General features: G+C 38.2%; 1 long non-coding RNA gene across 1 annotated transcript in view; it reads left to right on the top strand.

Moving 5' to 3' along the window:
• The first annotated feature begins 7,156 nt into the window (after positions 1-7,156).
• LOC122227231 overlaps positions 7,157-27,836 on the top strand; it is a 67,584-nt gene continuing 46,904 nt past the window's right edge. The window contains exon 1 of the long non-coding RNA XR_006205931.1: positions 7,157-7,368. This is a non-coding gene — a long non-coding RNA (uncharacterized LOC122227231). The remainder of the gene's footprint in view (positions 7,369-27,836) is intronic.

Raw genomic sequence — 27,836 nt, 5'->3', positions numbered from 1 at the left:
TCATGTAAAACAAGTGGTTCAATATAGTTTGAGGAGAGAATGAAAACTTGATAAGCAATTAATCTACCCTGAATGCCTTCCTCATGGTTTGTGCCTTTTCTTACTGATTTTTTTAAAAAGCCAGATGTATTCAAAAGAAAATCAAATAAAATATACATCTAGATCTTTCTATAGTGCATTTGTTAGAATGAAACCCACACACAGGGAGGCAGGAAAGATTGAACATTTAAATAATTCAAAAATAAAGGTGTTTCTGGTTGAGTAGTAGAAACTTGAATTTTTTTTCCCCCTGTGCCTGGAGCTATGGGAGAAGGGAAAGATTTGAAATGGGAAACTGCATACATAAGCATAGAGAAGGGACTAATTTCCTAACAGGATAATCCTGCAAGTGACACCTGGTTGGGGAAAAGAACTTCTCCGAGTCTGGCTGCTAATTTGCAGAGGCCCAGGCTTAAGAGTTAAGGCAGGCCAGAGACTTTGAGACTCAAGACTCAACTAGAAAACAGAGCTGAGTCTGGTTGATGTGTCTGCCAGCCAGTGTATTCCCAAGGAGCATGCATGGTGAGACTACAGAGACTTGTCAGTAAAGTCGTATTGCCTGAGATGTTGTATAGGCTGAGGAGACCCTTGTCAGGACCGTGTGTAGCAAACAGATTGAAGACCCAGGAATCCAAGAGGAGGAGGGAATGCATCTCAGTGGTTAGCGGGGCCAAGAGAATGGCACAAATTCATGCAGGGTGTCAATAGTTGAGGGCTGCAGGTGAAAGGATAATGACTTCTCCAACTCAGTAGAGAGTATGGTTTGCTCCCTTGGCAGCGTGGTACAGGGAAAAAATAGCAAATCCAAAGATATAGAGATCAATGAAAGGCTGAAGAGTTGCCTGAACAAAATTAACAGGGACAGTAATAAAGTCAGAGAGCTTGCTTTTGAGTGAATGCCACAAGTGTCTAGGAGCTTCGCAAGGTAGCATACTTCAGAAGATATTCCTTGTAGGGAAATGATAACCATGCTTGAAGGGACAAGGACGGGATCCAACAGGATGGTGTGTATGTGTAGGACTGAGACTGAGACCATGCCTCTCTATCTCTTAGTGAGGAAGTACCTGGAGGCTAAAGAACTCTATAATACCATACTTATTGCGTAAGTATGACGATCACCTATGTATCCATATTACATACATCCCTATACCTAAATTAACTGCCTGGTAAAACATATAGGCTTCACCCAAATTTTTGAGTTAATCACGAACAAGAGTACTGGTTGCCAAAGTCCCGAGGTATAGAACACTTATTCGGGCACCAGGTAGAAACACCTGCAATGTGGGTGTGCCGGACTAAGCATTCCATCATATTTTTGGCCCCTAGCGAAGACCAGCCTGGATGGAATCTGCACACATTCTGTAACCCGGATGAGTACTACATGCCTATCATCTGAATGGGGTTAGTCTCTGATTGGAGTATTGCCAAGTAACCCAATTTTAGAATAGCACAAATTTTAATTATATGTTTCATTTAGCTGACACCTGTCCTTGGAGGCTGTCATTAAAATCTAACAAGCTATGATGTGGGAACTATTATTATCTATGATTTATAGAGAGGCAAAAATAAATAAGGAGAGAAATAAGGAAAGGCTGGGAGGTTTCGAGAAGCGGTAGAATTTAAAAGGCTAGAGATTCCACTGGTGAAAAAGAGCATCGTATCAACTCCCTTGAAAATTTATAGAAAATGAAAACCCAGATCACTGAATTTCTCATGTTTGAGGCATGATTTCACTAAATATCCACCTCATCCATCATTTCACGTTGTGGATATAGTACACCACTCTTTCCCTGGGTAAATTGGGGGAAAAAGTACATTTTAAGTAAAATGGTCGAAACTGAGAAGGCATCAGTTTTAAAAATAAGTTCTACCAATTGTAGCATCCCATACCATTTGTCTTGCACACCTAGTCTGCTCAGGAGGAAAATGTGGTGAGGGAAGGGTTGGGGTACAGATGAAACAAGAGACATAATATGCTGATAATCATAGAATTTGGACAGTGAGTACATGGGGGTTTGTTATACTATTCTCACTTTCGTGTAAATTTTGGAATTTTCCATAATAAAAATTTAAAAGAAATTCAGCTTAGAGAGGCATTTAGATACTTGCACACATTTATTTGGGAAAATTAATTCATTTTATACCCTGAAATTTGAGCGTAAACAGAAGAACAGAACATCTTATATTAATTATATTACTGTAGTTATGTTAATGATCCCACGGTAACTCTACTATTCTCCTAAGAGTGGAGAACCAAAGCTCCGTATACATTTTTCTACTCTCTGCATTCACAACCAATCTTTTTATAACAGCCCTGGGTTTCTAGACTGAATGCCAAATATGCTTCCCGTTTAGATCAAATTTAGCTTTAACTAAAATAATTAGCCCTTGGTCCTAATTCTAATGGAAATGTAAGACTCTTAATATTCAGTAATGGTAGCACTATTAGATACTGCTGCTAACAGTGATTTATATGAAATAATTAGCACACTGTTTCTGTTGTAGATACATGCAGAATTTGTCCTAAACCAAAGGCAAAACAATAATAAAAACTACTGCCTTTTAACCTTTCCACGAATTTAAATAAAAAACGAGCGCTGGGATTGCACATTAATAAGGCCTGTTAAGCTTGGAAGAATATTTTACATTCATCTGTAGTTCATCAGACAGGTTCATGACCTCAGAGGAACTGCTGTAGCTCCTGCAGGTCTTAAACCGGCATGGGAGAAGACACGAAATACTATTTTATGATTAGAAAATTCTACTAGAATTGACAGAAACAAGGAAACACACTCCAATATTGAGTATATGCTCTGAAATGAGCACATAGAAAAATAAAGATATTGAATGGATTGACTTTTATTCCTCCAGGCACCTTAAAAAGAAGCAACTAAAAAGACCTTTGAACATAATGCCGTAGTTTTATTCTTAATGCAGGAATTGTTAAGGGCCAGCCCCTACTGTGTGTGTGTCTGGAGGTACACGCGAAGGGGGATCACCGTCTTGTTTCCCAGTTTTCTAAGTTATATGATAATCACACACAAAAAATCATGTTTCTCATTAAAACTTTTTTTTGAATTCTCACCAAGTACATGTTTGAAAGTATCCTAGCGTTCGTTTATCCTGCCTTCCCTCGAATTTCCTGTTGAACGAACCGCGTTGTGTGAAAGCCATTGTCATTCGGCTACCACTAATAGCAGAGGCCCCACTAGAAGCAGTGGGGTTCGTGCAGTTGCATCCTCATCACTCAGCCTGAGAAAATTCCATCCACCGAGCTGATTCATGCTACTTCTTTGGATCTGCTACTGGCAGCACAATAAGGGATGAATGAAATAAGCACTCGGCAGCTGAATGCCCTTAAAGACCACTTGGGAACTTTATTTGGTGCCAGATAAAGTGACCTGCCAGTGTCAGCTGCGGGAAGCATATTGTACTGGGCTCTGCAGTCTGTCCCAGTTGCCTATTCATTTCTGAGGAAATTTTCAGGTATTGAATTTTAATCCATGATGCCCAATTATAATTTGGGACCCTTTTACATTAGAGACTGGGCTTCACCCCATTTGGCAATTAAGTCAGAGCTGCCTAATACATGATTTTAATTTCCGGAAAGCAGGTGCTTCCTTTGGTCAGTTACCAATCTCAGATTTTCCTTCATTCTTTAGCTCAAACTATTTTGATTTTCATACCCCCTGACCCCCCTTCTAGAAGTATTCACTGCATGTTAGATGATTTTCCTACTTAAGCCTGTAGGGATTCCCATAGGCTTCTTTTAAAAGTGTTTATGACTTTTTCAAAAATTCATTTTGTAGGTATCCATTTGATCTCCATTTTATAATAACTTGTTATATTGCCTTTTAAAGTAATCTGAATAAAGGTTTGTTTACATTGCCTAACACTTGCAGTTATGAAGCAAGACTCCCCAGAAATAAATATTGTCTGCATTAACTTTCTTTGTCTTCTATTTTTACCAATGTAGTTAAAGGCTTCCCTAACAATTCAAAAATGATTTTTATTTGAGTTATTTTTACAACTACGTGTCTTCTCCAAACAATGATTTATTGTTCAAAATAAATTTTTGAGAGAGCACCTTAAAATGGGAACAACTCACATATCCAGTGCCAGATTTGGAGGCAAATGCTCTATAAGTCAAATCCTATCCAAGAAGAAGTTCCCGACCCTCCACACACATACATGAAGATGGTGCAGTCTTATCTTCCAAAACTACTTTGTGCAAGATAGAGGTAGTACCAATAGAGCCGCAGAGAGGAGATTGGGAAGCCAGATATCGGTTTGTGCTGATAATGACAGCATTTTTATCCCTTCCGTTGCTGTGAATGAGCTGCCTACTTCACTACTTGCTTTGCCACATACGAATTATAAACTACTGTTGAACTATTGTTGCTGTGGCGGCCATCATAGGGTTAAATTTAACCCTTTGGTGGCCATAGATGGACCTGTCATTGGTAAGGGAAGTGAGTAAAACAAAACAAAGAAAAACAACAGAGTGGGAAAAGAAAGAAAAGAGGCAAAGTAAGAAGGAGAGAGAAAGTTGGAAGAAAGGAAAGAAAAAGGGGACTTAAGATGCGGACACAGTTGAGTGCTACCCTTGGTTGGCTTAATCTGCTCATCTTTTGGCTGTCCTCTGCAGGCTGAGAGCACAAATGCCTCCTACCTACAGGGACTCCCTTGAATACTGTTGCATAATTAGCTGAGGATTAGCAAAATTGATAGTCTTTAATGGGACCATGAGCAAATGTTTCTTTTTTTTTTTTAATTTTTTTTTAACTTTTTTTTTTTTTTTTTTTTAGAGACAGAGGGAGACAGAGCATGAACGGGGGAGGGGCAGAGAGAGAGGGAGACACAGAATCAGAAGCAGGCTCCAGGCTCTGAGCCATCAGCCCAGAGCCCGACGCGGGGCTCGAACTCACGGACCGCGAGATCGTGACCTGAGCCGAAGTCGGACGTTTAACTGACTGAGCCACCCAGGCGCCCCAGATGTTTCTTTTAAAAAGAGACAAGCACCCAAATACTGGATCTGAAAGATGCAAAATTAGAGAGATTTGCAAAAGCACTCAGTTACCTAACAAAAGTATTCATTTAATATTTCTCTTAAGGAATTAGCTCTCCCAGAATGTAATAAATGTGATTGGATTAAGACATGTGAAATGGTATGTGGTAGTGTTTCTCAAACTATGTTCTAAGAAACGTTAATGCCATGCTGGATACTAAGTGATGCTTCCTTAAAAAAAGCATGCCCTCATCAAATACATTTCAAGACACTAAACCATATTTGCTCTCTGAGTGGGTCACAATGCTTATTGCCGTATTATAGGCACTGAGAATTCCTGCAGTGCAGGGGCAGGGGGCGACCCATTTATGTTGAATGCAGCATTTTACAAAAACAAATTGGCTATGAAATTTTTTTTCTCCTTAAAACACTTAATGGTTTGCACTTTCTGGAACACCATTACAAAGCAGTTCATTCCAGGAACCGTATTGCTTTGTTGTTGTTGCTTTTGTTTTGAAGAGTAAAACTAGCTGAATTACAGGGTTAGTATTGACTTTGGGACGAAAATATTAAAGTTGAATACATCTGTTTAATGTGCAATTCATTAAGGTGGATATGAACCTTATACCTTATGCCATTGTTCTTACCATGCCTGTTTACTTTTCTGTATTCAGCCTCTAACCATATTAGGGCAGGACCCATGTTTTGTTTTCCACTGTATCTCTAAGAACTTGCGTAGTGCTTGGTACAGTGTTCGTATTCAATACATATTTGTTTGAATAAATAACACTGTAGTAGACATCTTTTTAAGTTATAGATGTAACCATGGTAGAATGTGGGTTTTAAAACAATAATTTGGGCCTCAAAGTAAAAATAATAGAAGTAAAAGTCAGAATAACTAAATTTCCCTGGTCTTTAATAGCTTTGTCAGAGGCCAATAAATTCCTCACCAATTACTCTATTGTCTGATAGATAGCTTCATTGCTCCTGTTAGCCGGTCTGTTTGGAGTCAATGTTCATTCTGTTCTATAATTTTCCAATTTGTTTTTAAGTCTTTATATCTTCAATTATATTCCAATAGCCATTTCTTACCTGCCCTTTACTTTTTGTTGAATGAATTCTTAAAAGCAAACTAATACTGAACATCATATATCACAATGTGCTCTCAGAAACTTACTGAAGAGACAAGAAAAGGCAGTGAAGGCCTGGGGGTGAGGCGTGTGTGGTATAGAAGGGGTAAAAGACATAAGATGTTTAATTCATTCAACAAATATTTACCGAGTGCCTATTCTATGCTGGGCACAGTGTATAGTCTAGACAATTCAAAGTCAGACAAAAATATGAAATATTCATCAGACAGATATCACCAGAATTAAGAATTTTCAAAATTTCATCACCCCCCCAAGTCAGTTTATATTCTAGAATGACTTGATATTTTTAGAGCAATGATTTCATGTGCAAATTGTTTGTCTTATCTATTTTGTTCTGTTTTTACAGCGGTTCACCTTTTCTATCTTGACAATGCCAACTTGCCTGAAATTGTACAATATTTTATGGGCCAGGACAAACCACTTAATATGATTCTGTTGCATAAAATTTAAAGTCCTTTTAGTTACCTTCAATCAAAGTAGTAACCGTTCAAAAGTCTACTTCAAGAATGGTGTTGACCAATGGTTGGTAAACTATGTCCTGTGGGCCAAATATGTCCTATCAGACATGTTTATAAGTAAAGTCTTATTGGAACACAGCTACACTTACTCACTTACATATTGTCTATGACTGCTGTTCTTTTGTTCAGTATTAAGTATAGACATGAAAAGCTGGAATGTCTAAATTTTATGTCTAAGTTTTTACATTCTGTGCCGGGATTATAGGGTTTGTCTCCAGAAGTATTATACTTCCAGAGTATATATTGTAGGCAGGCTCCAAGCTGATCTATTTCCTGATATCCATTTTCTTGTGTTCCCATCCTACACAGAATAGGGCTGACTTGTATAATCAATAGGACATTGTGGAAATTATGGAGTGTGACGTGACTTATGAGTCTGGGTCATAAAAGGCATTGTGATTTCTGTCTTGTTCTGAAAGAACCAGCTATTATGTCTAGGGGACACTCAAGTAGCTCCCAGGAAAGTCCATGTGACAAGGAACTGAGCTATCTGCCAACAGCTGATGAGGAACGGAGGCAATCCATGAACATCCAGTGAGTGAGCCATCTTAGAAGCATACCCTCAAGTTGCAGTAAAACCTTTTGATGATGGCAGCTCCTGCTGACATCTTCACCACAACCTCCTAAGAGACCTGGAGCTGGAACCACTCAGGTGAGTCAGTCTTGAATTCCTGACCCTCAGAACTATGAGATAATAAATGTTTACTGTTTTAAAGCCACTAATTTTTGGGTAATTCATTATACAGCAATAGATAACTAACATGATGTAAGAGAACGTGGGCTCTGATGTCACACAACTTGTGTTTGAAACCTGGATCTACCACTTGCTAAGATGCATGACTTTGGGCAGATTATTAACTCTAGTACTTAGTCTTCTTCTCTAGAAAAATGGGAATATTATTGCCCACATTTCACAGAATTGTTGTGAAGAATTCAAGGAAGTAATGAGTGAAAAGATTGTTACATAAATGTTAGTGATTGTTGCATAAATGTTAGTAGTTATTTTCTTTTCATTATTGTCAGAATGGACTCCCAACTATCCACCTAAAGATTCTTCAAACCTCTTTTGTTTTTTTGGCAACTAAGTGAATACATAGAAGTTTGAAGGACTTTTATCCCATGTACTAGAATTCATACAACTTAGAATACCTCAACTGAATGTGGGGGGTCAGTAGAGCAAGTAATTAAGAGAAAAGGCTATCGTCAATATATTGGAAAACAAGACATATATTAGTACTGCATAATATTTCATATAAAAATAATAGAAGGTGAAGAACACGCTGCTACCCAAGAAAACAGGTAAAATTATATAGCCTAACCCCAGCCACACATTTTCAAAAACAAAATGACAAATGTAATTTTTGGCCTTATTTGCTAAAGCCTAAACTACACATATTGGTTTTTGGTAAAAAATAAAAGATAAATAGCCAAATACTATGATGCTTTGCAGGTTGCTTGAGTTATCTAACCCTTCTTTAATCCAAGGGATTATTGAACAAAACCGATGTTCATTCAAAAACACTTATGAAATCTGTTGTGGATTACCAATATCATCAGTTAAACCTGTTTCAAATTTATTGCTTTCATTCAGGTTAAATAATAAAAGGGTCCATTTGTCCCACCACATGTATATACACGAATTCAGCTTTCATCATTCCCTACAAGTTTAATCCAGTGATTTATGTTTTTTAACGCATGTTCAAGGAATCTGTTGAAGAAACTCATTCAGACAGACAGAAGAGTTAGATGGGATTAATAGGGTGTATGCAGGATTTAAAACTGGTTGATTCAGTTCAGAGTAAGTTAAAAAGAGAAAAAGAATATAACACTGTAACCCTCCTTGAGGTTCTAATCATTTTAATGACTTTAGCAAAAAAAAAAAAAAAAATACAGAACAAAACAAAACAAAAAAAAAAACAGGCTAAGGTCAAGAAAGTTCGGAGACAAGGATCCCTGTTTCTAGCAATACATTACATGAAGAAGTCATTGCTTCAGCTGTTCCTTTTTTTCTAACAGTGAGAAACACTGCTATATTTTTCTTAGAAAAAGTCTGCCTTCTATATAAGTCATCATATTAATGATTAAATCTGAGGTTTCAGAATTCTTGATTTCCTTGGTGAAACCATTGTATTTCACGTAACACCACAACCAACAGCAAAAACTAGGAAAAAATCGGGCGTGCTGACTTTATTTTTAAATGTTTATAGCCAGGCAATGTATTACTTTTGAGATCCTCAGATAGCAACTGCTCAAATACAAAAAAATACTATGACTTAATCTCATTATTGATGACTTGAACATTTAAAAACATTCAATTTATGTCTTGCAAGAGCAAAAATATTGGAATATGAGGAGGAAAAATCTGTTTTCCCCAGGAAAGCGAAGTCCATTCCACGCTTTCAGGTATTTTTTTTCAGTGATATTCTAATCTTTATACACATTAAGAACTTCCTTTGATAATATTGTTTCATTAGTGTAAAATGTATTTTAACAAATATGCCCTTTTCCATTAACTTCTTGCCAAACACAGAGGACAAATGGAGACTTGATAAGCATATTTTAGTGCTTCATTGACCCCGATATGTATTTCCAGCCCTCATTTTGTTACAACTTTCATAGTTTAATGGAACACCTTGGGCCATGAAGTGTTTTGTGTTCATTAACTTTTAAAGAGGAACAGATACGCTATCTGATTATTAGCATTTGGGACAGAATATCAAGTGCTCTTCATATTTTTCTGATTCTACCCACATCACAGACTGGATATAGGGACATGGCAAATGGGAACTAGAATTCGGTGTGTCCAACCGAACTTTGTGCGATGGGGAAATGTACTATACCTGTGGGGTCTTCACTGTAGCTGCCGCATGTGGCTGTTGCACGCTTGAAATGCCATTAATACAACAGAGGTGCTGGATTTTTAATTTTATTTGTACTAATTTGTTTAAATTTAAATAGCCACATGTTACTGGTGGCTGCCACCCTGGACAGCACAGGATTCGATGGCTTATGGTCAGATTTTCAAGAAGAACAGCTGACTCCACAACAATTGATGATCTTAGTTTGTAGCTTTGGCCACTCTTATTCCTACATTGATAATGTCTAAAAAGATCAACCTTTGGTTGTTTTTAAATGCCATAGACTTAAATTTGCTAGAGAATGTCTGCTCTTTGTAGCATTTTGCATATACAGACACCATGAGATTTAACTGCTTTCTATGAAAAGTTGCACTGCTCAGATAAAATTTATATTTAATTGTTTTCAGTGTATTATTTATTAATACAACTGGGGTTCTTTCTTGTTCAATATTATCGTTAGTTTAAAATTTCCTCAAATAGGGGCCCCTGGGTGGCTCAGTCAGTTAAGCGTCCGACTTCAGCTCGGGTCATGATCTCACAGCTCGTGGGTTCAAGCCCCATGTTGGGCTCTGTTATGACAGCTCAGAGCTTGGAGCCTGCTTTGGATTTTGTGTCTCCCTCTCTCTCTGCCCCTCCCCCGCTTGTGCTCTGTCTTTCAAAAATAAAAACAAACATTTAAAAAAAAGAAATTAAAAAAATAAATAAAATTTCTTCAAACAATTTACAAGAATTATCTTCAAAATACATACAATGCTATCAGATCTTAATTTCCTACTTATATGAAGAGGTAAAATATTTATCTCAGGCAAAATATGCCTGGAGATACCTAATATCATAATTATTTAAAATGTCATTTGCATGATGTCTTGAGTTCAAGTAAATTTGTTGAGTGAAAGGAAAGAATAAATATGAAAGTTTCAACAGACTCCTGCATTTTTATAATGGGTTGGGGTTTGACTTATGTTAATATACCTTTGATCCTTATTACTTTATTTTTTTATTAACGTTTATTTATTTTTGAGAGTGAGAGAGACAGAGTGTGAGCGGGGGACAGGCAGATAGAGAGAGAAAGACATAGAATCTGAAAAGGCTCCAGGCTCTGAGCTGTCAGCACAGAGCCCAACGTGGGGCTCGAACTCACAAGCCGTGAGATCATGACCTGAGCTGAAGTCAGACACTTAACCGACTGAGCCACCCAGGTGCCCCTTATCCTTATTACTCTAGTTGTGAAATTTTTAAATCATCATTTCATCTTTTGTTTTTAGTTTCTACAGTGATGTATTGCAAGATTATGGGCAGGGCATTCAGCTTCAAGTTTTTTGTGTATTTGATTTCACTTAAATGGGTAATGACATTATGATCTGCTGGCAAGTTATTTAAAAACTCTGATTGACCAAAACTAGCTAGGAATAACCTAATAGCAACCAATACATATTTGTGGGAGTAGGAATATTTTTTAAAGTTCATTGAAATGCCCTGGAATTTCCTTTCTTGTATAACTCTGTATGCAAAATCCTTTCTTCGTTTGCTTATTTCTTTGGATTTATATATGCAACCAAATTCACAGAGTATGCTGTATCTCAGTACTCTAAATTCCTTATTTTTCTTTCTCAATTTTTGTTATCTACAGATAAGCTCTGTCCGTGTACCCCACAAAGGGCTGCAGTATCTTAACTATTCCAGCCCCCAATCTATTCTGCACTGTCAATCACATCACCTCCCAAGGTGCTTCACTGCACACAAATCAAGTTTGAGTCAAGTTTACTTCTAATCAATAGATCCTTATAGATTGTTTTAGTATACCTAAATCACTTCCCAGAAAATATCTTGCCATCTCATTTCTAATGGGAAAACATTAGATGTGATTTCAATCTGGGCCACTAAAGAAGAAAGGCTAATGTACTCTTCTGGTCCATCAGGGCCCTAAACTCCATGTAGTTCTTACATGAAATGGGAAAATGTTTTCTTTCAAGTCAAAGACACACACAACGGGAACATTGTAACTGGGGGGCAGTGGAGAATGAAAAAAAGGGCTGAAGGAAGTGCCTGCTGCTAGATTGTTTCGACACTGTGGAAAGCTTATGCATTGCCTTGAAATCTGCAATGTGGTAAGGCACGCGAGTTCTAAAGTGAAAAAAAAAAATCTGGAAATCTTTTTTTTTTTTTCCTTTTAGTAAATCAACAGCAAATGTAGCTACTGATGCTACTTTGAATGTGATAAAAACACAGTCCATTTATTATCCATATTCCAAAAATATTTATTGCTCTAATAAGACAGTTAAATAGTATGCTAAGCAGCTGTTCTTAACAATCTGTCCTGTTCTAGAGCTAAGGGGAGTACTGAGAAAATTTGTATTTAGATGTTGTGCTTTCCAGTTAACAAAATGCTCTCATACAGATCATCATATTTAATCTTTGTAGCAGCACTGTGAGAGTATGTCCTTGAACCGCAGTCAGGAAACTGAGGCTCTCATAGAGGGAGTTGCCTGTGTTCAAACAGCTGGCATTCTAGAGATGTATCTTTAAGCATGCACAGAAGATCCCAGAAACTGCCTTCTTCTCATTATAATGTACCAAAAAAATGGTTACTTATATTTACCATTTTACTTTTCTGTATTTTATTTTTTTTTGTTAACGTTTATTTATTTTTGAGAGTGAGAGAGACAGAGTGAGTGGGGGAGGGGCAGAGAGAGAGAGAGAAGGAGACACAGAATCTGAAGCAGGCTCCAGGCTCCGAGCTGTCAGCACCGAACCCAATGCAGGGCTCAAACCCACGAACCATGAGATCATGACCTGAGCCGAAGTCAGATGCTCAACCCACTGAGCCACCCAGCCACCCCTACTTTTCTGATATTTTAAATGAATATTTAGTTCTGGAAAGAAAAAAAAAAAAAGGAGAGAGAATTTTGGTCTAGAGGACTCCTGGGCAGACCTACACTGTTTCCTACGCTATGATGGAGTTACTATGCTGCAATCTGCATAATGTTAAGCTCTGTGTGAATTAGGGTGGAGGCTACTGAAGGAAGTTCACTGCAGAGGTTTTGCTAGAGCTGGGATGTAGACCAGAGTCAACTGAGCCCTTAGTACTCCTCTGAGAACACTTGAGTATGGTGGGCCACTTCTAAGATGGCTCCCGGTGATGCCCTCCTCCTAGTATTCATGTAAAATCCCCTCCCCTGGAGTATGAGGAGGTACCTAGTGACTTGCTTCTTATGTGTCACTTCTGAGATTAGTTTACAAAGAGGTGACTTCGGTTTTGCCCACTCTCTGTTGCTTTTTTGCTTGCTCATCTTGATGGAAGCCAGCTGCCATTCTCCAGGCTGCCTTATGGGAGAGCCTATGTGGCAAGGAACTGAGGGAGGCGCCAGCAAACAACTAGTGAGATACTGAGGCTTCTAGTCCAACGACACATGAGGAACTGAATCTTGTCACCAACCATTTGAGGGAGCCTCTTGTTGAATCTTGAGGTGACTGCAGCTCTGGTGATCACTTTGACTGCAGTCTTCTGAGGACCTGATCCAGAGGATCCAGTTAAGCTATGTCCCATTCCTGGCCCACGGTATTTGTTGCCTTACACTGCTAGGTTTGGGAAGTAATTTGTTACACAGCAATACATAACTAATACATGAACAGAATTCCTTTTCCTACCCTTTAGGTACACAATGCCCTTCCCACTATCGAGAATTAATTTTGGAAACGGATTTGATGTCAGTAAGTGAAAACTGCATAGTGGATAAAATCATTGCTTTGGGATTAGAAACATCTGGGCTGTGTCTGGATTTGCCATTTACTACTCTAAGACCCTAGGGAAGTTATTTACTATCTCTGATCCTCCTTTTCCTCATTTGTAAAACTATCTATACTATCTACTTCTACTTCGTAGGTGCTTCTTTAAGCGAGATCATGAAAACAAAACAAGAATATTTAGCATCTGGTAGGCACCCAGAAAGTATTAGCTATTTTATGACAATTATTCCTTAATTTGAATTTAAATATATTAACTGCATCTACTCATTTGGTTTTGCATTCCTAATATTCTTATTCCTATGGAAAGGACCATCAATGCCATTTTTGTAAATACCAATGAACAAACATAAGCCATTCCTTTGGATAGGAGGAACCTAGGTAATCAAAAAACTCCCACTAAAAATGGAAATCATAGTGTCCTAAACATCAGGAAACTGTCGAGGAATAACAATAAAAGCCATTCTAAAATATTTTGCACGACACAGAAATAATGTAAGTGCATGATAATAACTGGCAGGTAATGTCTTAAAATAGAAGCCAAGCTACAATGATTTTCACTAGATGCTTCTCAAATCCTATGGGTGACATGAACCCATTTCTTCTGTCACATTTCTGAAGAGATAATTGCAGGCAACAGTGTAAACAGCTTAACATTCACAGGTCGTATTGAGAAATGTTTATAGATATTGACAGCTAAATACAACATATCACAGCACCCCACACAATGTGGCATCTACCTAACAATGAACTTCCACAAATCAAAGTCAAAAAGTCGAGCTTTGCTTTGGTAAAAAGGAATATAGAATTATTTGTTGAATATGAATAGATGAATAATGAATGAAATGCTTTCCAGAATTATAGGTGTGTATGAAATATTACAGAAATAATATTAATGAAAAAAATAAAATTTTCTTTTATAATACTTAAATTTCTAGGCATTGACCCCTTGGATTTAGCAATTAAACAACAACCCAAAATAAGAAAAACAATTCTCTAAGCAATCTACTAGACAGGCAGTAAGCATAAAAAACATTTCCTAATATTCACAGAATGTTAGTATGAAATATTTTTTTTTTTAACTGAAAAACTCAGAGTGCCTGGCTGGCTCAGTTCGTGGAGCACATGACACGGATTGTGAGTTCGAGCCCCACATCGGGTGCAGAGATTACTTAAAAATAAAATCTAAAAAATAAACAAGAAAACTGACAAACTCATACAATTTACAAAAAAAAATTAAAAATGAAATTTGCTAAAATCGTAAATAGAAATATCTATTTGGAAATGGCAAATAAACAAATTCTCATATAAAATTACGTTTTCCAGCTGACAGTGTGTAATTTAATATTTGTGGCAAAGTGGAAACAGATAAAATTTACTTACATTTATGGGGCATGAGAAAAATTTAAGAGTAGGATGTAGAGAAACGTTTGCATTAGGAAAAAAGGGTTAGTTTCTCAATCTTTGTTAGTTATTTAGTATGTTAAACATACACAGTCTGGGTGTAATTGTTTCTAGTCTTCTAATGAAACTATGTGTGGGTGGAGCGGATATATTACACACACTTGAGAATGTATATACAGAAAAAGTTACTGGTATTTCTAATTATGTTATATTTCTTAACTACCTAAGAGCTTCAAAAATTTTAAATTACTGTATATCTTATTTACACACCCCCTCCTAAAGTTTCCGTATTCTGCTCATGTTTATCCTGTCTTCTCATTATTTGTTAAGTTGTACTTTACTTGACAACCAGAAATACATATTGATGATTGCGAATGTTGATTAGTTTCTTCGGAAGCCATTTATGCACTTGTTCTTGTACCTTGAAAAACTATGCATTGAAGAAATGCATATTTTAGCTTCTTCAAGAAAGATTTGAATCAGGAGTATTTTTATATAAGTGCAAACTTTTTGTCTTTTGTGATTTTCCCAGAAAGGCATGAAGTTTGAACGTCACAAAGCAAAGCAAAGGAAAATCTTGCTCTTCTAAGCTCTGGATGGTCTTTGCTCATATTAGAACTAGGCCAGGATTGGGGCGCCTGGGTGGCGCAGTCGGTTAAGCGTCCGACTTCAGCCAGGTCACGATCTCGCGGTCCGTGAGTTCGAGCCCCGCGTCAGGCTCTGGGCTGATGGCTCGGAGCCTGGAGCCTGTTTCCGATTCTGTGTCTCCCTCTCTCTCTGCCCCTCCCCCGTTCATGCTCTGTCTCTCTCTGTCCCAAAAATAAATAAAAAACGTTGAAAAAAAAAATTAAAAAAAAAAAAAAAGAACTAGGCCAGGATACAGAATGTTAATTGTCTCATGGAAATCCTATAACCAAAGTAATATCAGGTGCAAAATGAAGATTTTTATTGGATTTCAACAGAAAGAAAAAACAATGACAAGAGAGAAGAGGATTTAAAAAAATGAGAAATCTTGCAACTAATATTTATTTGGCACCTATTATGGGTCAGGTACACCAGTTCCTTGGGTTATATCAGTGAATAAAATCAACAAAAAACTCTTCCCTCTTTAGGCTTACATTCTCATGGGGGGAGGGGTGCTTGGTGAAGGGAGAGAGACAGTAAGTAACAAGCACAATAAATAAAGATGTGCCAAAGGTAAAAGAAAAAGTAGAGTTAGGGAAGAAAGCGTGTATGGAGGCAAGGTAAGGGTAGGGTTGACATAGGTGATATTATATAGGAGGGTGAGGGTACATAGGTCTTACTGAAAAAGTGACATTTGAGCAAAGACTTGAAGAAAGAAGGAAATTATCCCAACCAATATCTGAAGAAAAAGCATCTGAAGCAGAGAACATAACTTCAACAAAAGTCTTAAGACAGGAGCGTGTGTGACATACTCAAGGAACGGCAGGAAGGTAAATGTGGCTGGAACAGAGGGAGAGAGGGAGGATAGGTTTGTGGATAAAGGGCCTAGGAGACTATAGATAGGGTGGTGGTACACATCTTTGAGGAATTTGTAAGCCATTGTGAGGACTGACTTTGACTCTTGACTGATCAATTTTTTGTCCTTGCCTTTTTTTCCCTCCTCATTCTCCTCCTCCTTCACCATGATCTCTTTCTTTCTTTCTTTTTTTAATGTTTATTTTTGACAGAGAAAGAGAGTGCTAGTTGGGTGGTAGAGAGAGAAAGGGGGTAGAGGATCTGAAGCGGGCTACGCACTGAGAGCAGCAAGCCCAATACAGGGCTCGAACTCACGAACCGTGAGATCATGACCTGAGCCAAAGTTGGAGCTCAACTGACTGAGCCACTCAGGTGCCCCCACCGTGATCACTTTTATTGCCAAGGCATTTATTTACTGAATACTTGTCTTGATTTGAACAATAAGATTCTAAACTTTTAGGAGTGTATTTCCACAATTTTCTCCTTCTCATCATTTCTATTCAATCCAAATGTATGTGTTGGATTCCTAATATGGGCAAAATTGTGCATTAGGCACATTTAAAAAATAGACTGTAGGGGTGCCTGGGTGACTCAGTCGGTTGTGTGTCCAACTCTTGGTTTTGGTTCAGGTCATGATCTCATGGTTCTTGAGTTCATGTCCCCAGGTGAGCTCTGTGCTCACAATGCAGAGCCTGCTCCCCCTCCCCCCCTTCCCCACTCCCCTTCCCCCCACCTCATGCTTGCACGTGAGCACACACACACACTCTCTAAATAAATGAATAAATAAAGGACTATAGTCTATATACTCTGACTATAGAATATCGTCCTCTGGACCACTATTGCACACGACACAATACTAAGTGTTTTATATGTGTTAACTCATTCAGTCCTCTCAACAACCTATAAAATGGGTGCTATTATATTTTTCATTTCAAAGACGAGAAAAATAAAGCACGGAGAGATTAAATAACTCATCCAAGATATGCAGACTGCAAGCTAAAGAACTAAAACTTGAACTCAGGTATTTTTGACTCCACAGTGTGTTCTTGACCGTTCACAATACTGCCTTCTATTGTTATAATCCTTTACAGTACTCGTACTCTTTGAAATGTTTTCTTTACCCACTTGTTCATTCACCAAGTATTTATTACAATTCTACTGTCTTCTCAGTGCTGTTTGGCATTGTGGAGATAGGGCAGCTACAAGCCTCTATGGTAGCTTTGTGTGAATTAGAAAAAAACATCCTATTCCTGAAGGCATTTTACTTTCTTCTGGCAGAAAATTACTGTAACACTCTGATCTTTGAAGAGCAAGATCTCTAACCATCATTGCTTGAAAATTGTCATAATAAATATACAAATTTATTTTCAGGTCTAAAGGTAGACTATATCTGAAAGCCAAAATATTAGAGGTGTTTATGATGTAAATAGTATCCCTTAGATATGATGCCCTTGTAAAGTGCACAACCTGAAGTGCTGTACATGACACCACCATATGAGCCAAATAAAAGAAAACATTGCTCCCCAGAGATGAAAAATAGAACACTCATAGTAGGTCAGAAAACTCACTTCTTTTCTATAAGACCTTCTGGGTTCTTATTGATAGACTCTTTCAAAATCTTCCATAGGAACTCAAAAACTCAGCAAAGTTGCAAATTATGATTTGAACACTAATAAGACACTGAAGTTTTAAGGAGTGTATTCTGGCCGTTCTTTTAAAATCATCTCTGATTTTCATCAATTCTATTCAGTTAAAGAAACACATGTTGAATTCTGAACAAGTGCAAAACTGTGTGGTAGGCATATTTTTAAAAATATGGACCATAGCCTGTTGGGCACAGACCATATACTGTGATGCACCAGAGGGCTATTGAACTCCACATGATGCCAACTTGGTGTAGTATTTATATCCATCACAGCTGACATTAATCAGTTAGCTACTTAGAAGAGGATTTTCTCTCATCGAGATCAGAGCATACCTATGCCATTACTTTTATATTAATTAGCACTTATCCTCAAAAGATTTTAAAGTATGACTGGTTATTAATTGCATCTTCACAAATAATAAAAAAGGAGGTTTGGGGAGGCTAATAGTAGGGCCAGGTTCAGTCAGGAATTTCTGACTCCAAAGCCCACCGCGCAGACTGCCTGTCAGCATATGGTAGGAGGCTGACCAGCTCCCAGGCTCTTGCAGGTTGAGAGAAAAATAGCCGGTGAAGATGATGGAAGAGAGAGCACACGGATCTTACCTGTGCCAGTTTCCAGCTTGCTTACGCCTACCCAGACCACGCACAACTCCTATTGTTAAGCAGCCAATTCAGATGACTAAACCCTGAACTGTACTTTCAAATGCATGAAATAGTCCCAGAGTTTGCTGCAAGGTTCCTTACATCCCTTTTCTTCTCCATGTGTCTTGTTTTTAGGCTTAATACTGTGCTTCCGAAAGAGTAATTTGAAGATATCAGGGAGTATGAAATAAGAAAAACAAACACACATTCAAAGTTAACCGGGTGCCAAATACTATTATGAGTACTTTGTTATATTCTCTTTTAAGAAGTGAGAATGAGGGGTGCCTGGGTGGCTCAAGTAGTTGGGCGTCCGACTTCGGCTCAGGTCATGTTCTCACGGTTTGTGAGCTCGAGACTTGTGTTGGGCTCTGTGCTAACAGCTCAGAGCCTGGAGTCTGCTTTGGATTCTGTGTCTCTGTCTCTCTCTGTCCCTTCCCTGCTCATGCTCTCTCTCTCTCTCTCTCTCTTTCTCTCTCTCTCAAAAATTAAACATTAAAAAAAAAATTAAACAACAACAACAACAAAAAAGAAGTGAGAATCAGGTGTGGGTTTTTTTTTTTTTTTCCTAAGAAGAAATGTTGAGAGCTTGAACTCAACTTGGAAATATATCTGGAGCTGAAACTTTGGGTAAAGGAATGAGTAGAAAGGAATTTTTGTACCTCAAACTCTCCCATGTAGCAACATGGCCCTGGAGGCATTGTCAACAAAGCAGTGGATGAAACATTTCAGCCACAGGAATCAGTGAAAACATGCTTATGAAATTTGTTATGACTTCATAGAATTCCTTCATTCAAATGGCCATTTAGTTTTTACTTATTCATGCAGTCTCTAAATGACTTGTTTGAGAAATAATCTTTTGGAGATATCATCACAAAGAAAGCAAGAGTTTCTCAAAACTGATAAAAATCACTTAATTTTTTTCTCAGCTCCTTTTCTTCTTCTTTGTAAAAAAATCTGTGCCTATGCTCTGTTTTCCCTATCTTGTTGTCAGTCCCTATAGAACAAGGGCTAAGTTTTATACCTCTTTGAGACTTTTAGTATTTACCTTCTACTTTGCACACGGAAGACTTCATTCATTTACTCATTGATGATTTTTGTGAGCACCTACTATGTGCCAGGCAATGGATGGAGTGAGGGACAACAATGGCAAATAAGACACAGTTTTTACCAAAATTGTCACTGTTATGGAGAAGCCACACAATAAATTGGCAATTGCACTAGGTACAAATATAGCATGGGGCAATATAGTGCTCATCAAAATAGAGGGGTACTAAGCTCAATCTAAGTTGGTCAGGGAGGACTTCCCACAGAAGGTGACAAATATTCTGAGATCATAAAGAAAGTAATAGTTAAGACACAAAAGGGCAGGACAGGTGAAGGTCACTACAGGAGCCAAGGCCTTGAACCCACCAGCAAGAGCTCAGTCTGCTCTGGGACCTTTCAATAACTCCTTATGGTTAGAATGGGGAGCTCTTGCTTGATGGAGTGGCATGGCAAGCAGGAGACAGCTCACAAAGGGGATTCCACCAATATTTGTTTCCCGTGCTCCTGAGGCCTTTGGTAGGTGACACAATAACAGCTGCAATCCCTACAGGTGTGCCTAAAAAGCAGGTGTCTACACAGGCCAGTCATCACGACAAAGACCAAGTGCCACTCTCACAGAGGACAAAACAAAAGGTGTTCTCATTACCAGTTGAGTCAGAGAGCAGTGCGAAATGGGGGAAGAATCCAAGGCGTCATCTCTTTCTTAACCTGCATACTATAATTGAATTTTAGAAGAAAAGTGGCATCTACTCAGTAGATGGATATCTTTCAGATTCTGCAAACTTGTCTGGTTATCATGTCTGTGACCTTTAGATAAACGTAACCTGAATCTTATAAACCACCTATGCCTGCATAAGCCAAATACTTTTGTTCTATCTGCATTTTGCAAATCAAGCATCATCTGAGGGGATATATTCCCTCGCAAGTAACTTTTGCTTCTCTCAACCTTTCCTGGCTCTGAAAGCGTTTCTCCAATATGAGCTAGGTACTGAACTTTGAAGAAGAGTCCACTGTAATAACAGTAAAGTTTAATGATGCATAACTTTGAGAGACTGACAAATTTCCAGCCAAAGTATTGATTCTTACAGAATTTATGAAGCACATGCTGTATTCTGTGTCATTATGGTCCATTTTTGGCTGAAAGAATCATGTAAAATAGATTTTTAAATGAGTGGTAATAGCCAGACATAAAGAAGGTATTGATGTGTGTCATGAAGGGTGAAATAGCATGCCAGATTAAGGCATATAACAAATCAAAAACAACAGTACCTTCTACTACTACAAATATAAATTTGCTTTTCCTCTTAATCACCCCCTCCTGTGTACCACTTTGCACATTTACAATTTCCTTTCTTATAGACCTCTTCTGAAGAGCATTAAAAATGTGTAAAATTTTTGCATAGTTGCATATCTTGCTTCGTGGGATACTAAAAGTTCAGAGACTGGTTCCTAAAATTTGGCAAAGTAATTGCTCTTATATGTAAATACTGCCCTTTGCAAATAACGCTAAAAGCCTGTAATCTAAGCCTTATTACATGCATATAAATGGACTATTTAGTAGATCAATATTTAAATACCTTTATCAATTCAACAATTTTAAAACAGTACTGGAAAATTTCATTTGTCTTTCAGAAGCATGAAAGTTTATTCTTCCTGTATAACTTCCAGCTAAGCTCCTTTTTGTCCTCAAAAGATCGCATGGATGACATCCCTACATCCAGCCTGTTTTGAAAAAGAATAAAATTTAGTCCTATGGTCCTCTGCCGCTTGTTTTTGCCCTGTTCATCTCAATGCCTGTTATGAATTAGCTTCTCAAGAAACAATTGAAATGCAAGTCTTATTTCCCCCCAGTGTACATTTTGTTTTGACATACCGGGGGAAAAAAAGTAGCTTTCAAAAAGAGTAATTTAAACTTTGATTTTACGCTTCACTTTGGAATACATGTTTATTAAATGCGTATCTCACCGACAGAGTAATCAATACAGATTGTGTAGTACATTAGGAGGAAACCATGTCTGAGATTATTAGAAAAATTAAATGCTTTTAGTTTTGCTTACTTGAGCAATATGTGAAAATTAACAGTTTAAACCCTTTCAGTCATCTGACCAGGCTTAGCTTTAGTCAGAACTCATGCTACTGTGGCTGAGCTGAGCACTTTCTCTCGTTTTTTTTTTCTTTTTCCGTCTCCTCCCCTCGCTGCTCTCCCTTCCCCTGGCCTTCTCTTTTCTCTTTCCTTCTCTTTTCCTTTCTTTCTCTTAGCAAAGCTGCATTTACCCTGTCAGGTTAGCATTCTCCTGGTGAACATCAAATTACTAAAAGCCTACTTTTAAAGACTAAGATTTATACGAAAATATCTGCATTGAGATGGGAGACAGAAAGAAAATTGATTGAGCGGCTATGACTCTCTGAGAGGTGGTGCTGTGTTTCCATCACATTCCAGAAACCTCGTTAGAGTCAGAAAGAGAGGTTGCACAGGTCTAACCGTGCTAGGGACCAGTGGGTTCCACTCACAAATATATCTCCCCCACCTCCAGAAACCCCATGAGAATAAGCTAAGTCCTTTCTTGAACAGCTGCTTTTCAACAATTCAGGAGTTTATCAGCCTAATAAAAAAAGTAACTTGGCAGTAAGAAAAAGGCTGAAAGTCTCAATAGGCTCTCCTTCAGCCTAGTGGAGCCTGAAGAACTCTTCAAGGTCTTAGTCAACAGTGAACAGAGGAGTTTGAATGAGCACTCATCTATACCACAAACTAGCTGCTGAGACACCCAGAGAGAGGTCAGTCTTTACATAAACATTTTTCCCAGGCCACAGGCAAGTAAATTCAAAAAAAAAAAAAAAAAAATAGGCCAAGTCTAGATGGAGGATTAGAACAAAAGCTCCAGGAACAGGAAAGCAAGTCCCTTGCTCAGGACCATATCCCACAACAGTGCCCATTTATAAACTGCATTTAACCTGAGGTGTTTCAATTCATGATGTTTACATTCATAGCTTTTTCCACTGGACTTTTTTTTTTTTTTTTAAAGAACAATTTCTAGTTTAATGGATTGATGTGCTAGGAGAACTAAAATTTTAGAAAGCTATGAATTTTGGATTGTTTTAAAAGGTAGCTATGACTATACTCAAAGGTATTTGAAATGTGGAGGTTGCTCTTCAAATTTGGATCTTTATTTCCTTTTTTTTTTTTTTCAAACCCCTGCATTTGTTAGATACACCAGGCCGACTATAGACATATGACATGTCCATAAGTGTACACAATTGTAGCATTTGGTTGTGACAAACTAGTTTTACTAAAATGGAAGATTTAATAGATAAAGTGAGGAACTATGTCAATGTGATAGCATATTCGATTTTGCAAATGAGCTATTCCTAAGGCAACATGAATTGCTTTGCTTTTATGTTTCCACGATCGTTGATCGTTCGTTTCATTTGACAACTAACATTCAGAATCCATCTTTGATCTTGGAGGACTTGTACAAATCAAAGTACGATAAATTCTTACACTAGGGAACGTAAAACTACACGGACAGAGTCCTTGGCCTACAGCATCTGCAGACCCACCCAAGACCTGAGGTCAGGACTAGCTTTAGGTAGGCTTGGGAGGTGCTCAAACTTGTCTTCAGGCCTTTCAACACTGCTGTTTGCCACATTTACCACCGAGCATCAGGGATTCCAAAATTCTACTCGTCAGTTATGGAGGATTTGTTATGTGCCATACATTTTCATTTATTGTTTCTGATGCTTACATCAACTTGCAGGATCAGTATGTTATTTCCATTTCACGGATATGAAAATGAGGCTCATTAAATCTAACCACTTCCAAGGGGCAGAGCCGGATTTCAACCCCAGGTCTGACTTCAAAGCCCCTCCTTAAGCTCCTGACATCATTATGGCTCATCATGAGACCTGAGACTTCCAGGTGGAGTTCACACCCAAACTTGTTCTTCCTGTTTTGAGCTCCTTATTCCCTTTGGCTTTCGGGCTTTGGGGTTTTGGAATATAGACAGTAATGATTTTTTTTTTTTTTTTTTGGTGGTGGAGGAGGGTGGGAAATGACTCCACTTCTATTAACTTTTATTACTAGAATTCTATTTAGTTCCTGACAGGGACCTTTGGAAATGATACCTTTACCCAGAGGACTTGTAACAGGATAAATTTAAAGCAGCGTGGCATATTGTTGATCACGCAGACGACATGACTGCCAATTTAGCGTGCTGTTAAGATTAGCCATTTGTGTTGGCTCGACAATGTTGTGAAAACTCCTGTTAGCTTCTTGGAACTACAAAACATGTGATGAGAAATTTTTCTTATTTTGCTTTGTGACTATCTGCCATTTGATTTTCACTCTAAAACATAAACTGACATCTCTCGCGTTTGTAACAGAATTTTCCCTTTGTGAATAAGTCCCTCAAAACACACTTGGTTGGCAGAGCAGCCCATTGATCTGTTGAAAATCATCAGAAATCCATATTTCCATCAAAGACTCCCTCTCTGAAATTTACTGTGTGACTTTGGGCAAACCACTTAACCTCCATAAACCTTCAAATATAAAGTGGTCATCATGAGGATCAAGGGAGATAATTTCTACATAAAAGGGCTTTACAAATGGTTAACTATTACACAAACGTAAGGGTATTTCTGGACATCATTCTCAACCTGATTCATTCCTTCCGAAGAAGTAGTCCTGCAATATAAGGCCTTGACTTGAGTCTTCCGTGTGTGATATCCTTTTGACCCTACCCTATAAAGGAAGAACCAAGACTCTTAGAATTCTCTCTGCAATTTACCACTGCTCTGCCGATAATCATATGTCATGAGCACTGAACATTTTCTCCTTGGATTTCCTAATCCTGATTAAATGGTAAATCCTCAAGTTATTAGGTAGCAAAGGCTCATTTATCAAATCCTTAGAAAGAAGCTACTCTTTTTGGAATTTTTCCCTTTCCTATCAGTTCGCAGTTTATCTTTTATAATCGCAGATTGCTGTCTAGGCAGTCTACTTGAGATAGAAGGCAGGGAGTAACAGAACTATATGAGGAATGATAAATGATATCTCTCTGCTCCTTTCTTCTTATTTGCCTCCTTACATTTGGGGTAACAGGTACCTCTCCTTACCATTCATGATTCCTTCTCTAAAAGTACCTTAGTGCCCCCTGCAGGTTACATGAATTTCTCCTCCCACAATCTTGTTCATCCTTTTTGTTTTTTTTAACCCTCTCCTGAAACAGACTGGTTCTTCGTTTTTCTCAATGTGCTAGAATCTAGGACGGATGCCATTTATGGTATCCTCTGAAGTATTGAGAAAAATGACCCAACCGTGGTGATTTTGATCTCATGTGCAATATGACTGTAATAATGGATCCCAAATATTGGGTGTAACATGGGTCGCTATGAGACCATTGACAGGTGATAAGTTATGGAAGGCATTTCCAGGTGGGAAATCTGAGGTTTAAAAGGCTGAGTGACTCCATAGGGCTCCTCAAACTAGCTTAAGGTGGTTGCAGGGCGAGAGCTCAGGTCTTCCAGAGTTTACTCACTCTTTTCTTTACTGTGTTTCGAACAGTTCCTTTTCTGTATTTGCAAAAAGCATCTGTTTTGTCTTCCAGTTGTATATCTCAAAAACCTAACCCTAAGAGCTACTAATGTCATCCATCTGACTTCAGTAGATAACTGATGGAGTGGGGCTTCCAGTATGCCAAAAGGATCTGCGTGGCAATGCTAATCCAATTTGGAACCACAGCCTGGTGCTATTGAAAATGTCTCCGAGGTCAAAGATATAATTTAGTGAGAACTAGAAAGTGCAATAAACATGAAGGAAGGCTCATTTCTTGATTTACTTGAAAGTTGCCTAAAGCAAAGTACTCCAACACACAACCTTTTAAAGATCCTTCTACTGAAAAGACAGAAATCTATTGGCTTTTTCTAGGTTTTATGATCTTGAACTTCTTGAACATTTTCTGAACCTTCTGTTTCCTGAGCTGTCACTCATGTGTCCCCAAATTATTAATTGGCATAATCAATTCTGTGTTTATCTTGCTTCTTGCCCATTGACTCAAATTATTTATCATCTAAGAATTTGGAGCTCAGGAAAGTCTGTCTCTTTTGAAACTTAACTATTTTGGGATTTTGAATACAATACTGAATTCTACAGTACTGAATTAAAACGAATGCTACATTTTAATCTAAATCCTTGGAAGAAAAAGTAAAATTCTGAGATATAATAATTAAGCCCTGTAGATCAAAATGAAGGGTGAAAATATCTAGATATAAGTTCTGAAGGCCAAATTAAGGAAGACTTGGTGAAAATGGTAAATGTTTAAACCACAAATCTATGTTTGTTCAGCTTCCGGATTTCCTCTTACTAAATAGTTTTAAAGCTACTTAACAGCATTTAATTGACATTTTACTCACTATTTTACTTGCTTTAAGTCTTTCATATTCAAGCTCTCCCAATTACGACATGTACACAAAAAATTACCTTCGCCTGTTTCCAAATGGCTAAATGTAGTCTGATGTAATTTCTATTAGAATTCGGTAATATTGATACCGGAGGTGGTGCAGCAGCATTTGTCAAGTGTCAATTATGACTCTTCAGTGGGTTGTCAAATCAATTTTGTTGGTTGTGACCAGCATTAAAAAAAAAAAAAAACAAAACAAGAAAGAAAGAAAATGAGAGACAGAGAGAGGGAATGGTGTGGAACATAAGGAAAAGAGTGGATGGTAAGTATTGATTGTTATCTGAAACTCTGCTTTTGGTATGTGTGTACTTTGATTGTGAAATAAATTGTGTTTCTTACCTGAGTTGTAGTCAAACTGAGAAACACTATTCTAGACCACAGTGGATAAGGGCAAGAACTCCTCACCCACTGCGTGAATCCTTCTGTGCTTTGGTTTTCTTCTCTGAAAATATGTGTGAAAGAACTGTCACAACAGGGTTGTTGTAAGAGTTAACTAAAAGATAATGTTGGTGCACAGTATCTGACATGGTAAGAACCAAATATTGTTGTTATTTTAGTAGGAGTTATCATATTTGAAATCATATTTGAATCATTTGAAAGAATAAATCAAAGTGCTTACACTTCTCCCTCACATCAAGATCCCTTGCAAACTTCTACCTACTGAGCATATAGCCCCAGGAAAGAAGCTGGGCTTTCCCAAGGTTAGAACAAAGAAGCCATTGATCAGTTGTAGATCTCATAAACTGACTCTTCTGAAACAACAGTCATGAAATTTGGGTTGTAAGAAAGAAAAGAATTTTTGCAATTGCCTCCTGTCTTCTTTAACATACTGAGAGGCTGGCTGGACAAACAATAGTAGAGTGTCTTAAATGAGAGGAGGGTAGGCTAGGTTAGGAAGAAGGTAGGGAATGCCTGGCTTCTCCGTTACCATCGGATTCTGGGTAGAAGAAGGCAGGGAGGCAGGAATAAAAGGATGGCTTCAATTTTTCTTCTCTTCACAAATTCCTGGAGGTGAGGGTTGAGTGGGAGATTGGAAGTATAGAGATATTCTACAGAGGTTGAGGGGAATGACAAAGAGAAAGTGGCTGCTGCCCTCCAAGAGACTATTGGAAGCTATTACCTTATAGGTTTCCGCTTAAACATGGGGGCTGTTAGACCAAATTCAATTCAATGGCCTAACATGGCTTTGTACACAAAGGTCTAAGTTTAAGGCTCTTAGAGTCTCCCTCAGCTCCTGTATGGTATGAAGCTTTCCAGATGTTCCTGAGCATCCTGGAATGAACTAGAAGGATCTGGATCAAAGTAGTCGAAGGACCTGCCTGGCAACTTTGCCGAAGGTGGTTGCCTAAGAAGAATGAAGCCATCCACCACAGACCAAGGTCCAAGTGGAAGTCCCAGTCCTGTGTCAGGGAATACATATTGTCAGCGAAAGTGGAGATGGGGCCCAATCTCCAAGAGGAAATGGTGGCCCCTAGCGTTGTCAGAGTCGAGTGACCAAAATATGAATGATTATCGCTAAAGGCAGTTTTTAGCAATGGTGCATCAGAGTACCCAGGGTGTGACAAGTCCCTCCTGAGATATTACCAGCTCGGGGACTAGGCCAAACCAGGAGAACTTTGAAGATACCTCATGCACTCCAGAACTCCACCTCCCCTAAGATTACACATACCGCAGTCATTCTACAGATATCCAGGTGGAGAGGGCAAAACTCTGACAAGTGTTTCCCTGACTCATCTAAGCAGAAACTGGGTTACATAAAGAGATGGGTTGAATTACCAAGTTAGACTGAATTGGCAATTTAACTAAAACAACTTTTCTAAACTACCTGGTGGGTGTGGGATTGTGAAGA

The sequence above is a fragment of the Panthera leo genome, chromosome C1, assembly GCF_018350215.1.
Source record: "Panthera leo isolate Ple1 chromosome C1, P.leo_Ple1_pat1.1, whole genome shotgun sequence".
NCBI lineage: Eukaryota > Metazoa > Chordata > Mammalia > Carnivora > Felidae > Panthera > Panthera leo.
This window is presented reverse-complemented; position numbering and strand designations above follow the sequence as displayed.